Source organism: Lissotriton helveticus, chromosome 7, assembly GCF_964261635.1.
Source record: "Lissotriton helveticus chromosome 7, aLisHel1.1, whole genome shotgun sequence".
In the NCBI taxonomy this organism is placed as follows: domain Eukaryota; kingdom Metazoa; phylum Chordata; class Amphibia; order Caudata; family Salamandridae; genus Lissotriton; species Lissotriton helveticus.
This window is the reverse complement of record NC_136068.1, coordinates 1,854,247,537-1,854,260,059: the sequence shown is the minus strand read 5'-3', so window position 1 is coordinate 1,854,260,059 and position 12,523 is coordinate 1,854,247,537.

Genomic DNA, 12,523 nt, shown 5'->3' with positions numbered 1-12,523 from the left:
AGGATAGAAGAGCGAGGTTACCCTTTCATATGTTGAGGAAACCTAGGTCGGAGGGGGGTGGCACTTCCAGATATCGGGCTCTATTATAAGGCAGTGCAGCTATGGGTTGTCACAGAATGGTCTATGCGGGAGTTGGACAAACACTGGCTCCACAAGGATCAGGCCGTTGTGGGTAGGACAATTTGTGGCTTACTTTGGATAACACATACTTAAACACCCCCACTAGGACTAATCTTAAGACAAGGAACAAGGTGACAAGGAATCTGGAATGGACCTCCTTTCCCTCCCCTTATACACCTATACATTTGAACGCAGACTTTCCGCCCACGCTGAAGAAAGGCCCATTTGCTGCATGACGAGAGGTGTAAAGTATTCTCAGATTTCTTCCATAACTATGACAACCTCAACTTTGAAAATTGCCAGCATGACTTTGGGGTCCCAGTCATGGAACATTTTCACTACTTGCAGCTTAAGCATTGGGCACTACATCCACAAGTAAGGGAGGCCGCAACTAGAGACCTGACCTCAATAGAAACCTTTGTATGGAAAGCGGGTACCTCAAGGGGCACTATCTCTTTTCTCTACAAGTTGTTGGTATCCACTATGAAGGCACCACAGCCTTGATACAGAGGTACATGGGAACAGACTTTGGGGTGAGACATAACAGAAGGGGAATGGAAATACATGTGGTCCGACATCACTAAATGTAACCATTTCCTTGACTTGAGAGAGGCGCATTACAAAAATATTATTCGATTAGTATTTGGTACACGCCAAGCTCAGGAAGATTTTTCCCCCCACCTCGGATTTATGCTGGAGAGGATGTGGGATCCTCAGGGACTTTGCCCATATTTGCGGGGGATGCCCGACGATTAAGCCATTCTGGGAAGAAATTCTGGCCTAAATGAAAGACATGCTGGCATACCCTATACTGGGTTCTATAGACGCAATCCTATTGGGCCTCAGGGACACCTCACTAGAGCACCAAACTAAGGCAGACAATAAAGTTATGTGGGCTTGCCTGGGAGCAACTAAGAGGGCAATAGCGGCCAATAAGAATATAGAAGAAGCACCAGTACTGGCGCAATGGCACTCACAATTGTGTAAAACACTCATGATGGAACGTATTTCTGATATATTTGAAGAAGAATATAACAATTTTGTTTATAAGTGGAGTCCACTGGTACCGTATCTTACAAAAGGGCTCCCACTGGCAGTATGTCCACCCACATTATGGGAGCTACACTTGTTTCAGTTTTAAGTGCCACAATAGAGAATATACAGAGGACACCTAGTGCTGAAGAGAAAGGCTCATATCAGAAACTACACATGAAGACTCCACTCCATCAGTTGGAGTAGTGTAGCAGTAAGAGAAAGATGGGTACGGCTTCTCCACCACGGGGGAAGGAGGTGTGGGAGATGGGAGTTGGGGTGGTTTGTTAATTGTACTTTGGAAATTCCAAGGATGCAAGGCTAGTTATGAGCGGCACCATACGATTATTCCAGCACTGTGAGAGAATGTGAGAAAATTAGCAGACAGTGGCATCTTCCAATTATAATATGGCTACTGGCCGTGATTTTTCAAACTGTTTTATACATTTTTTGTCAATAAACAGAAATTTGACACAAAAAAATCAGCAAGTCACAGGTGGATCAACTTAATATCACAATTGCCTAACAACAACATTATGGAAAGCGATGAATTTATACTCTAGGCACTGAGAATGTCGGGCATCTTTTTTGAGGCTTTAAGTACCTTCCTCCTTCATTACCCCTTCCATCCTCCTTCAGCACTTCTCAAACTGTAACCTGGTTCTGATGATGATCCTAACTGCCAAGGATCGACACATTTTTTTTTTTGTCCTCATTTCCCTTAACCCCACTAAAGAGAAAAAAAAGAACATGGGCGAGGAATTTATTTATTTATGTATTTTTTTGCTCCATCTAGGTTTTTACCAACCTGCCGGACATATACAATATAGTGGGAGACCCTTTTTTGATAGTCCGTGAAGCATCAAGGGCATAATCATAGGACCCGGGGGAGGATCAACACATTGTCGACATTCCAGCACAACTCGTGGCGCCTTATTCTCTGGTTCACCAAAATATGCTCAATTTTGTACAATTCTTTGCAAATACCTACCTGTGAACCATAAGTACCTTTTCAATATTGTCACCTTCTCACCTCCTACCGCCTATCACTGTTCCACTTGTCACCTGCACCATCCACCTTGTGTGTCACGAGCACCTATGTGCACAAAGTTCATCAGGTTACTTGCATACTTATTGTTAACAGTGCTGATACAACTGTTCCCAATTTGTTTGATCTCAATATAACGTTTCCTCTTGCTTAATCTCAAGATATGATGCCTCTGGCACTCTTTCTAAATCGATGAGTCTCCCTATTTGTTTTCTTTGCAATTACATGTTTATTGACCCGCCCATGAAATAATACCTGTTGAGATATTGTTGTACAGATATACCACTTTCACCCAGATCTCAACTAGGTCTATGGGTATACTGTTGTTTAACCATATAATTCTTTGAAATAGCACATTTACTTTCTTTTAAAGCAATGTGCCTTCGTCAGGAAAACATGGTCCAGGCTGGATTTTTCAAGAGATATAAGATCTTGTAGAGCCATATGTACATTCAAATTCTGCTAACGTTTTCTATTTTTGTTGTTGTTATTTTGCTTTGGTTGAGCGCATCAATGTAGGAGAAATTACAGGGGGTTCCTCGTGAATTTAGGAAACGGAGGTATGGTGTTACCTGCGCTTTAAATTCTTGTAAGAGTTGCTGGACAAACAAGGTGTTACTAGTGGCTGCAGCACACTTGTTAATGGTAGAGGCTGGACTTAGCTATCATGATTTATAATGTTAAACATGAAAATTAGAATGTTTCATCATGAAACCATAGCCCACATTAAATTGAAAGTAATACCTGTTGAGATGAAAATGATTTAAAAAATAAATAATTATAGCCTTCATTGAAATGGGTATTACACACATGAAATGTGAAATTAGACATCTTGGAATAATTATGACATATGTTGAAATGAATATGAATATGATACACACTGGACACCAGATGAGCACAGGAATTCAAAAAACTTCTTTTGAAATTAATATGACAAGTGCTGCTAATAATTTTATATGTGTTGAAAGGAATATGGAATGTTTAAATTGAAGTCAAATGTACTTGAAATAATATGGAACACGTTGACATGACTATTACATTCATTTCAAATAATTATACCTTGATTTTACTGGAAGAAAGTAAATTGAACTCGTTCATGTCCTTAAGTCCCTCAAAATTGAATACTTGCACTTGGAACTTGGGAGTTTGTGCCACAAGAATATGCAACATAAAAAGAGTGGGGCACAAAGACAGAGGCATAGTGTGGAAGAAGGTGAGCCTGAGACACAGGCAGTGTGGAGCTTACACAAATGGATAGATAGTGAGGAGCACATTGCAAATGTGCAGAAAGTGAGTATCTACATGGACATACAGGGTCTGTTTATGATGTCGGTTGGAAAGCCTCCAACTGCTGGTCAGAGGCTTTCCGACCAACATGCAAGTTTTATGGTCCAACTGCTGAATTACAATGTCAGGTGTTGGAGTGCAAACCAGACAGTCATTCTGGCTGGCTTCTGACGGACTCAAGGAGCCTTTGGGCCAATCAGAACGAAACGTAAACCGGTAAGAGCGGCATTTCTGCCATTGGGATAACGTTGTTGGTTTCCAACTGCCTTTCCATACCAGCCTTTCTGACATGGAAAGGCTGCAAGAAAGTGACTGTGGAGGCCCCTAGCAGGGTCCCTTGCCTCCACGGTATATGGTTGTGGGCAGAGTGGGTACCTAGGGTGCCCCCTGTAAATCCCTGCACCGTGTGTGCCACAGGGTGTAGGGATTTACACAAACTCCCTTTTCTCACAGCATGTGCGGTCCGATCGACATCGTGATTAGTCCCACAGTCTGGCTCTTAGACAGATGGGTAGAAGTTGGGGGATTTATTACAAATGTGGGGAGGCGCATAGGGCACATGGCTGCACTAGGAGGGGGGTTTAAATAGCTGGGACTGTATCATGAAGGGGCATGTAACACCTCAATATGCAGCACAGGGAGATCAGAGTACATTTTCCAGAGAGCTCGGTGAGCTTTGGCATGTGGACATTCGGAGCTTGAGGCAAATGAAAATAATAAAGTAGTGGAAGGAGCTTGCGAACAATGAGTACATATGTGCACAAAGATGCTGTTTGAAGAACTTGGGGCACAAGCACAGTTCCCACTTGCACAGATGCCACAGCTTGATATAGTTTGTACCAACCTATCCCGAAAATGAGGAGCTTGCTGATATACCTAACGTCTTTAAAATAGAACAACCTGCCTATCGAATTAGACTGGATTGACAACGGCCTCTCCTTCATGACGCCTTTCAAATTAGGCGCTCTTTTACATTTTTCTGATTTCCTTGCTGTCACATTTTGGTATAATAGTCAACAGTAAGGCAGTGCTTACACCATGATGGTTGTTGAACTGAATATTTTTGCTTTATGAATAATCAAATTAATGTATGCATAGTTAATGTTCACATAGAGAGACAGTGTATGGAGCACCACCATAGTTCAGTTTGGGGAGCTTGGGGACTTTGGGCAAATAAATAAACAGCATGAAGTCCTTTAGGCTCCTAGAGAACAATTGAGTAGATTTGATCACATAAGCCATGCATATTAAGTATCTTGAAGCCCATGATCATTCAAGATAAGAACTTTGAGGCTTAATGACTTGCAAAATGTGGATTTATCCACATGTACTTAAAATGCGAAGAGCATAGGGCTCATTACCCAGTAAAGAGAGAAGCATCTGCCCTGTTGATAGGTAGGTTGAGATGCTTAAGCACTTGGTCATATAGGGGGCTATTAACCAAGGTAACTTACCCTTGTGAGTAATTTACATGTTTAATCTACTCATATGTTTTACTAACTTCACTACTTTTGGCTATTTAACAAAATCCTAGCTTAAATTAACTCAAAAGTATAGGCTTACTCCCCTTCACCACCTAATACAGAAAGTGGCACCAAATTTAGGGGCTTATTTACAAGCCCCTTATGCCGTCGGTGCGCTGCTTTTTCCCATATTAAAAGTGACGCACCGGCGGACCAAGGTGCTTGTAAATTAGCCCATTAGAGTGTAAAATCTGAGTGCCAAAACGAAACAGTATGAAGTCCAGAATCACACATGGCCAAACACTAGGGCCCGTTTCACAGAACTAACTTAAGACAAAATCCTAAACTTACAACTTTTGGTATTCACAGAAGTTAGGATTTTGTATTAAGTTTGTCTTAAGTTTGTCTTAAGACAAACTTAAGACAAAATCCTAACTTCTGTGAATACCAAAATTAGTAAGTTAAGGATTTTGTCTTAAGTTAGATCTGTGAATCGGGCCCTAGTGTTGTAAGATCGTCCCGTAGAAAACAATAGAGGTAAGGACTTAACCAATACCAATAGGAAATAATGTTAAATTAAATGTAATTATTAAACAAATTAAGCACATTTATTATTTAATGATAAAATATTCAAAATTGAATTAATATAAATATGTATTTCATTAACATATAAATGAACTACTTTTAATTAATTCTACATATATATCACTTTCAATAATTATGAATGCATAATCAAATGTTTTCTTTTTTTATTGTAGCTAGCATATTATCTTTGTAATTTAAACTTCAGAAAAATATGTTTTAATGGGAAATTGATGTAATAGTGCTAAAGAATTTATAAACTTTGTTCTTCAATTAAAAAAATATATAATATAAATATAATTATTTACATTCATGTTTAACATTAAAAATATTTTAGTAATTTATTATAAAGTTGTATACACATTTTAATTGTCCTTATTTTTAGCCATAGGTAGAGCTCTATTACAAATTATAGTCTCTATATGGAAAAGTACAGGTAAAAGTAAAAAAAAAACATGTATTACTATGTTAAATAATAATGATGTAAATTAACTGTATACATTTGTTTTAAACATAGAGCTAAATTAAAGGGAGCAGCAATATAAGCTCAATGTGAATTACATCATTAATGTATTTAAATATTTAAAATTAATTAAAAATGTTCTGAAGTTTAAATAAAGAAAAAATTCCCACCTCAAGTAAAAAAATAGGCATTTTTATTATACATTCATACTTAATAAAAGTGGTGTATAGATTTAACTATGGAAAAGTACAGGTAAAAGTAAAAAAAAAACATTTATTACTATGTTAAATAATAATGATGTAAATTAACTGTATACATTTGTTTTAAACATAGAGCTAAATTAAAGGGAGCAGCAATATAAGCTCAATGTGAATTACATCATTAATGTATTTAAATATTTAAAATTAATTAAAAATGTTCTGAAGTTTAAATAAAAAAAAATTCCCACCTCAAGTAAAAAAATAGGCATTTTTATTATGCATTCATACTTAATAAAAGTGGTGTATAGATTTAACTAATAGTAATTTAATTGTATTTTAATACAAATTCTTAGTTTAAAATTAAATTAAATTATCAGTGCACTAATTTACAAATTAAAAAAAAAGTTTATTAAAATATTATATAAATAAATAAATAAATATTAAAGAATATGGCTATTGTTGCATATTTCCAGCATTAAATCATGTTTATATTTTTAAATAAAATAATAAAAAGTTAAAATAATATAGTAATAAAATAATGCTATTTAATGTACCATTATTTCCTAAGGGGTTTTATTTAAATTCCTTACCTCCATTATTTTCTATGAAAGGATTTCACAGTACCAGGGGTTTGATATGAGTAGTGATGGAGTAATTTACTTTTTTTCTCTAGTAACTGCAGAAGTGCAGTTTGTGTGTAGAGTAATGGCTTACTCTTTAGTGGGTGGGTGCATGTTCCTCCCTAAACCCTTCCCTTTACACCTCCATAAAACAGCCACTTCACCTTTCCCTTTTTGACTGGCATTGAAAATATTTTTTAAGCGCAGGCAAAACAGTAACGTTTTTTTTTTATTTTTTAAATGCATCCCATTTTCCTTTAACCCCTACCGCGCTACCGCGTTTTCCCGCTGTGCGCTGAAAAAAAAAATGGCTTGTTTATGACAAAGCCAGCTTGTCATCCGCGTAGCGCAGGTAACGCCCATGACGAGCTGGCTTTGTCATCAGCACTGAAGGGGTTAAGGAAAACAGGCTGCATTTGTAAAAAAAAGAACCTGCTTTATTTAAAAAGCAGTCACAGACATGGTAGACTGCTGACCCCAGCAGGCCACCATCTCTGAGACTGCTAGCCATTCCCAATGGGGTTGAAAATTGCTCATGAATATTAATGAGGCATGTCATTTGCGACCCCATTAGGAATCGCAAGCAGAGTCTGAGACAATGTTGTAAATTACATTTTGCTAGTTGCAAATCGTGACTCGCAAATTGGTAGGGTCGTTTATTTGGCCCATAATATATTTTGCTATATTCACGGGCCTTCTTCCCCTGATAACGTTTTTCAGGTTTGACCTACCGGAAATGATTAGTAGAAAACTCCAAACGTGTGATTATTATGAAACAACTCATACTTTCAGTCCCTACATAAGCACGTTTGCACAGAATTTCGAATTCAGCCCCGCACTTTTAATGAGGGCCTAAGTAGTAAATTAGCATTTGTGATGATCTCCTCAGAAAAGATAGACGAGGTGGAGATGTACACTTGTACATTGTTTTAGTCATGTTGTTGTAGTGCTACTAAACATACTACAAAATGCTGTTTGTGAATAGGCCTCATGGAATACTGAGATGGAGAGTTTCAATGGCATGGGCCTACAGTGACTATGCGTGGCACATGGGATGACAATGAGGCTCTTAGACACATATATGAAGTCGCTAATCTAGAATATGTAATGCGAGAAGCTTCTCACTCCAGATAAATGTCCTGAGGATCATACCACACCTAGTGCTTGGGACACCTGGATGTGCAGTACTGGAAACTTTGCATACATGAGCAGACATTGATAGGGGATGTGCAAACAGTAGGTGGGGGCTTTGCTGACAGATTGAAAAGTCTGACCACGTAGACTTGTAGTGTGGGGTTCTTGGAAACTTGGAGCTCATAAACGTGCACTTAGAAAATCTTGGGGAACATGGGTTTGGAGTTTACATTCCTTTCAGTGTGTCCATATTTAATTCTTTGTGATTGGCAATTGTTGTGTTGTGTGGTTTGTTCAATTTTATTCATATATTATTTACATTATTCACTGATCACCACCTTAATGCTATTCTTTGTCACGTTTTGCTGGGCATCGCACTTGTTTGTATACATTTAAGGCCTTATTTACAAGCCCATTGTGCCGCCGGTGCGTCACTTTTTTCGATGCACCAGTGGTGCAGTGTGCCTGCCTATGTTTACAAGGCCATGTAAAGCCACCCTGTGTGGCTTTTCATGGCCTTGTAAATAAGGCCTCCTTTCACGTATTACTCCATTGGTGTTGCAGTGGGTGCTCCCTTGCAACATCCATGTAATTTGACCCATTCCCAGATTTGCAAAGCTTTGTTACCTGGGAATGTGTCAGATTTCTAAGCCTCCCAGGGGAGGAGTAAGGGAGACGCAACAAGAAGAAACACCTTTATCTCTCAGTGTTTTTCCTTTTTAGGGCTCGCGAAGCGAAAGCCCTTTTACAGGCCTTTTAAAAATGAACCTGTACATTCCACAAATTGCACACGCTCATGCGTGTGTTTTTTCCTTTCCAGTCTGCTATTGGCCTTCACGTGTCTTTTTGGTTTAAAGCGAGCTTACCATAGGTCAGACGTGGGCGCATAGCTCAGCCCCTGGCCTATTGGTGTCTGTTACGCACATTTCCTGACATATTGCTTTCAATTTTCTGCGAAAATTAAACATTGTTCTATTTTTTTTGTTTTGTCACAAGCACTCATTAGAAAATTAGCCGCAATTATTACGCCCCTCGTCTGTTTTCATAAGTGCTCATTACCATACTTGACTTGGTGTTAACCGTAATCAAAAAGGCACCTGATCCAGGCCATGACCTTTGTAGTGATGTAGTAAACTGGAGACGCAATCCTCATTTGAAAGAAAAAAAAATTGGAAAGAGTGTGTTCTGCAGCAGTACACCACGTGCTGACTTTTTTTTTTTTTAAATAACCTAGAGTGAGTACAAAAATGGAGAGCCCAATAGAGACCCGCTTTTTAAAACTGCCGGTGCTGAGCACTGGCAAGACTCGGCCATCTAAAGCCCTGCCTGGACGCCTTCAAGAGCCTTTCCGTGCTGCAGCCTTTCTAAATAAATTTAACTCGCCCTACTGCTCCCCCCACCCCCGGACCAAAGTGCGAGACGTGTGTATTCTAGTTTTTTGTTACCGAACTATAGCGCTTAGAGGCACAGCGCCGGTTATATCTGCAGCGCTTTATAGGCAGATCAGCCCCCTGTGACTGCAACATAGGGCCTTGACTTTCGCCTCCGGGACCAGGGTTTTGTTGTAAGGTTAGTTGCCTATTATCCCCCCCCTCCGGCTCAGGGGGATGTCTAATGGTTATGCCCGCGCCTGATAGGGTCCTGAGGCCAGTAATGGGGCCTAAATGTTGAGGCAGTTGCAAAATTGTGTATTATGCTCCAGTGTTCCGCCTAAAATCATGTTCACCCTGAGGAGTGAGTTCATGCCTGATGTATTCTTGCATCCTGATGTTCAATGCCAGCTTTACGTGCGGTGTTCCCTGCCTCATGATTTGCTTCTATGGCATGTTGAGACCTGATGTTGATGCTAGGTTCCGCATGTTTCTTGTCGCAGGAGGCGCTGATGCAGGCGATACTGTGTGTTATGCCTAATGTTTATCTTTATGCAGAGTGCTGGCTGTTATATGCATCCTGATGTTTTACGCCTATTGGTTGATTTTATGCTGATGCTATGCATGAGGGGTCTTCACACCTAATGTTTCATTTTACGCCCACAGCCTTCTACTAAGGTGATGCCAAGGATTAATACCTGTGTTGGCCCTGCAAGACCCGGTGTCTCATGCATTTGATAACGTTCTTTTTATTTCAACTGGATACTAATGGACTTACCTTTTTCTTATTTTTCCCATTTTCCTTGTAAATAATCCCCCCTGGTATCCATTGCCCTGGCGCCCGTTGGAGCCCTACTGTGAATATTGTGCATTACTGTATTTTACCTTTGCAGGTTGGTGACAATACAAAACTTATTCTTTTTCCAACCAGAAGCGGTGTTGTGTATCTTTTGTGGTGTGCCTGGTGTGTCATCTGTGGGTACTGCGTGGATGCTTCACACATGTCCTCAGGAGTTTGGCCTGCCCCCTCTGCTCCATGCTACCCCCCGTAGAATTGGCAACCCCATTTCTAACATTGTTGGCGAGCGGTGGCATAGGACTTGTGTTTGCGCAGTACCACAGCGGCCACGGGTTACACTGCAAATAAAGCTTTGAGAGTAATCACAGGTTTTTGGGGATTATTGTTTTTCTGATTATTGTTTCCTCCTAAAAGTGTTTTTGAATTGTGTCCCCTTGTTGCCCTGTGGGTGGTATGTCCCGGGTGTACCTCGTCAAGATGGGGTTGGTTTATGATGAGGACTGCCTCATGGAGTACACCGAGCAGGAAGTGTTGTATTTCTGCAAGGAGAGAGGGATACCCCCAGTAGGCAACATTAGAAGGAAGTTGTTCCTTTATGAAGCTCTCAAGAGGGGGGACCCTTAGAGGTAGGTGGGGACCTGTCTGATTACCCCTCTGTGTATTGGAAGGGTGGATTTGGTAGAGACCAGAGGGAGGGCTCCCAGTCCATAACCCTGGAGGGTGGTTACTCTGATAATGAGGAGGAAGAAATTGATAGGGCAGAGACGCCAGTAGCTGATGAGGACACCGTAGATAGGGAGTCTCGCACTGGGTCCAGTACCGGGGGCACTGCCCCATCCCTTTCCCTGTCCGCAGAAGAGTGGATAGATAGAAGGGAAGAAAGGGAACATCGGCTGGCGCTGGAGAAGCTCAGGCATGCCAAGGAGTTAGCACAGCTGAGGGTAGAAGAGAAGAGCCTGGAGACAGAGATGGTTCTAGCACAGGAAAGGATGGCGGAGGAGGAGAGGGCCTACGCCAGGGAGAGAGTAGCTCAGGTGTGTAGGTTGTCCCCTGAGAGTGGTTTTTGTAGGCTGGATTCACCAGTGAGGGTGGGATCCAGTGGTGGCAGCAAGAGTGGTTCTAGTGAAAGGGTTTCCCTCGTGTCAGGAGAACCTGGAGCATCTGTAATTGGAGCTCCAGTTGTTCGGGGGTCTGACCAGTCGCAGGGTTTAAATCCTGGACTGGGGTTCCAGGTTCAGGGGTTGTCTGACCCGGAGGGTGGGGCACTTGTAATCAAGGTCCCTACCGGTTTGGCTCTCAGGGGTACTTCTCCGGGTAGGAGGGTGCAGAACTCTGGGAGGGGGTGCAGAGGGAGGAAGGACTCTCCTCTGGCCCCGGCTCAGCCACAGGGCGTAGATCCCGGGTTGGGTGGCCAGGTTCGGGGGTTGCCGGACCTGGCGGGTGGGACATCTGTAATCAGGGTCCCCCCGGATTTGACTCTCAGGGGTACTACTCCAGTTAGGAGGGTGCGGAACTCTTGGAGGGGGCACAGGGGGACGGAGGACTCGCCCCTGTCACCGGTTCAACCTAAGGGTTTAGACTCTAGGTTGGGGAGAGAGTGGTGTTCTGAGGGTGTCCCACGTAGGAGGAGAGGGCGGAACCCCAGAAGGAGAGGTAGGGGGAGGAGAGCCTCGCACCTGGTGGCTGGTCAGCCTGAGGGTTCGGACCCCTGGTGGGAGGACCAGTGGCAGTTTGGTAGGAGAAGGAGAGTGGTCAAAGGGTACTACGGGCCTGAGGCTAAAGCCTCCCACTCTGTAAGAGATCGATGGCCAGAGACTTCTGGATGGCCTAGAGGCCAGTCATGGCCACATCCCACTAGAGAACACCAGTGGGGTGGTATGGTTGGTGAAGGGAGGGTTGCGAGCGTGAACCATTGGGTTCCAGAGTGGAGAAGACACTGCAGATGCTCCTGTAGTTGCGGGCCTGGGTCCTCCTTTTTCCGCCCCAAGCAGGGAAGCCCATCAATGCAATGATTGGTCCACCACATCCACAGCTGCATCCACCGCCACATCCACCACCACCACGTCCTCACCACAACATCCACCACCACCACCGCCATGTCCACCAATACCATGTCCACCACCACCATGTCCACCACCACCACTTCCACCACCACCGCGTCCACCACGTCCACCACCACCACCATGTCCACCACCAACACCACCACCACACCCACCAACCACCACCTCCACCACCACGTCCACAACCACCACCACCACGTCCACCACCACCACGTCCACCACCACCACGTCCACCACCATGTCCACCACTATCATGTGCACCACATCCACCACCACGTCCACCACCCCCATGTCCACCACCACCACCACGGCCACCACCACCTCCACCACAAGGCCACCTAACTC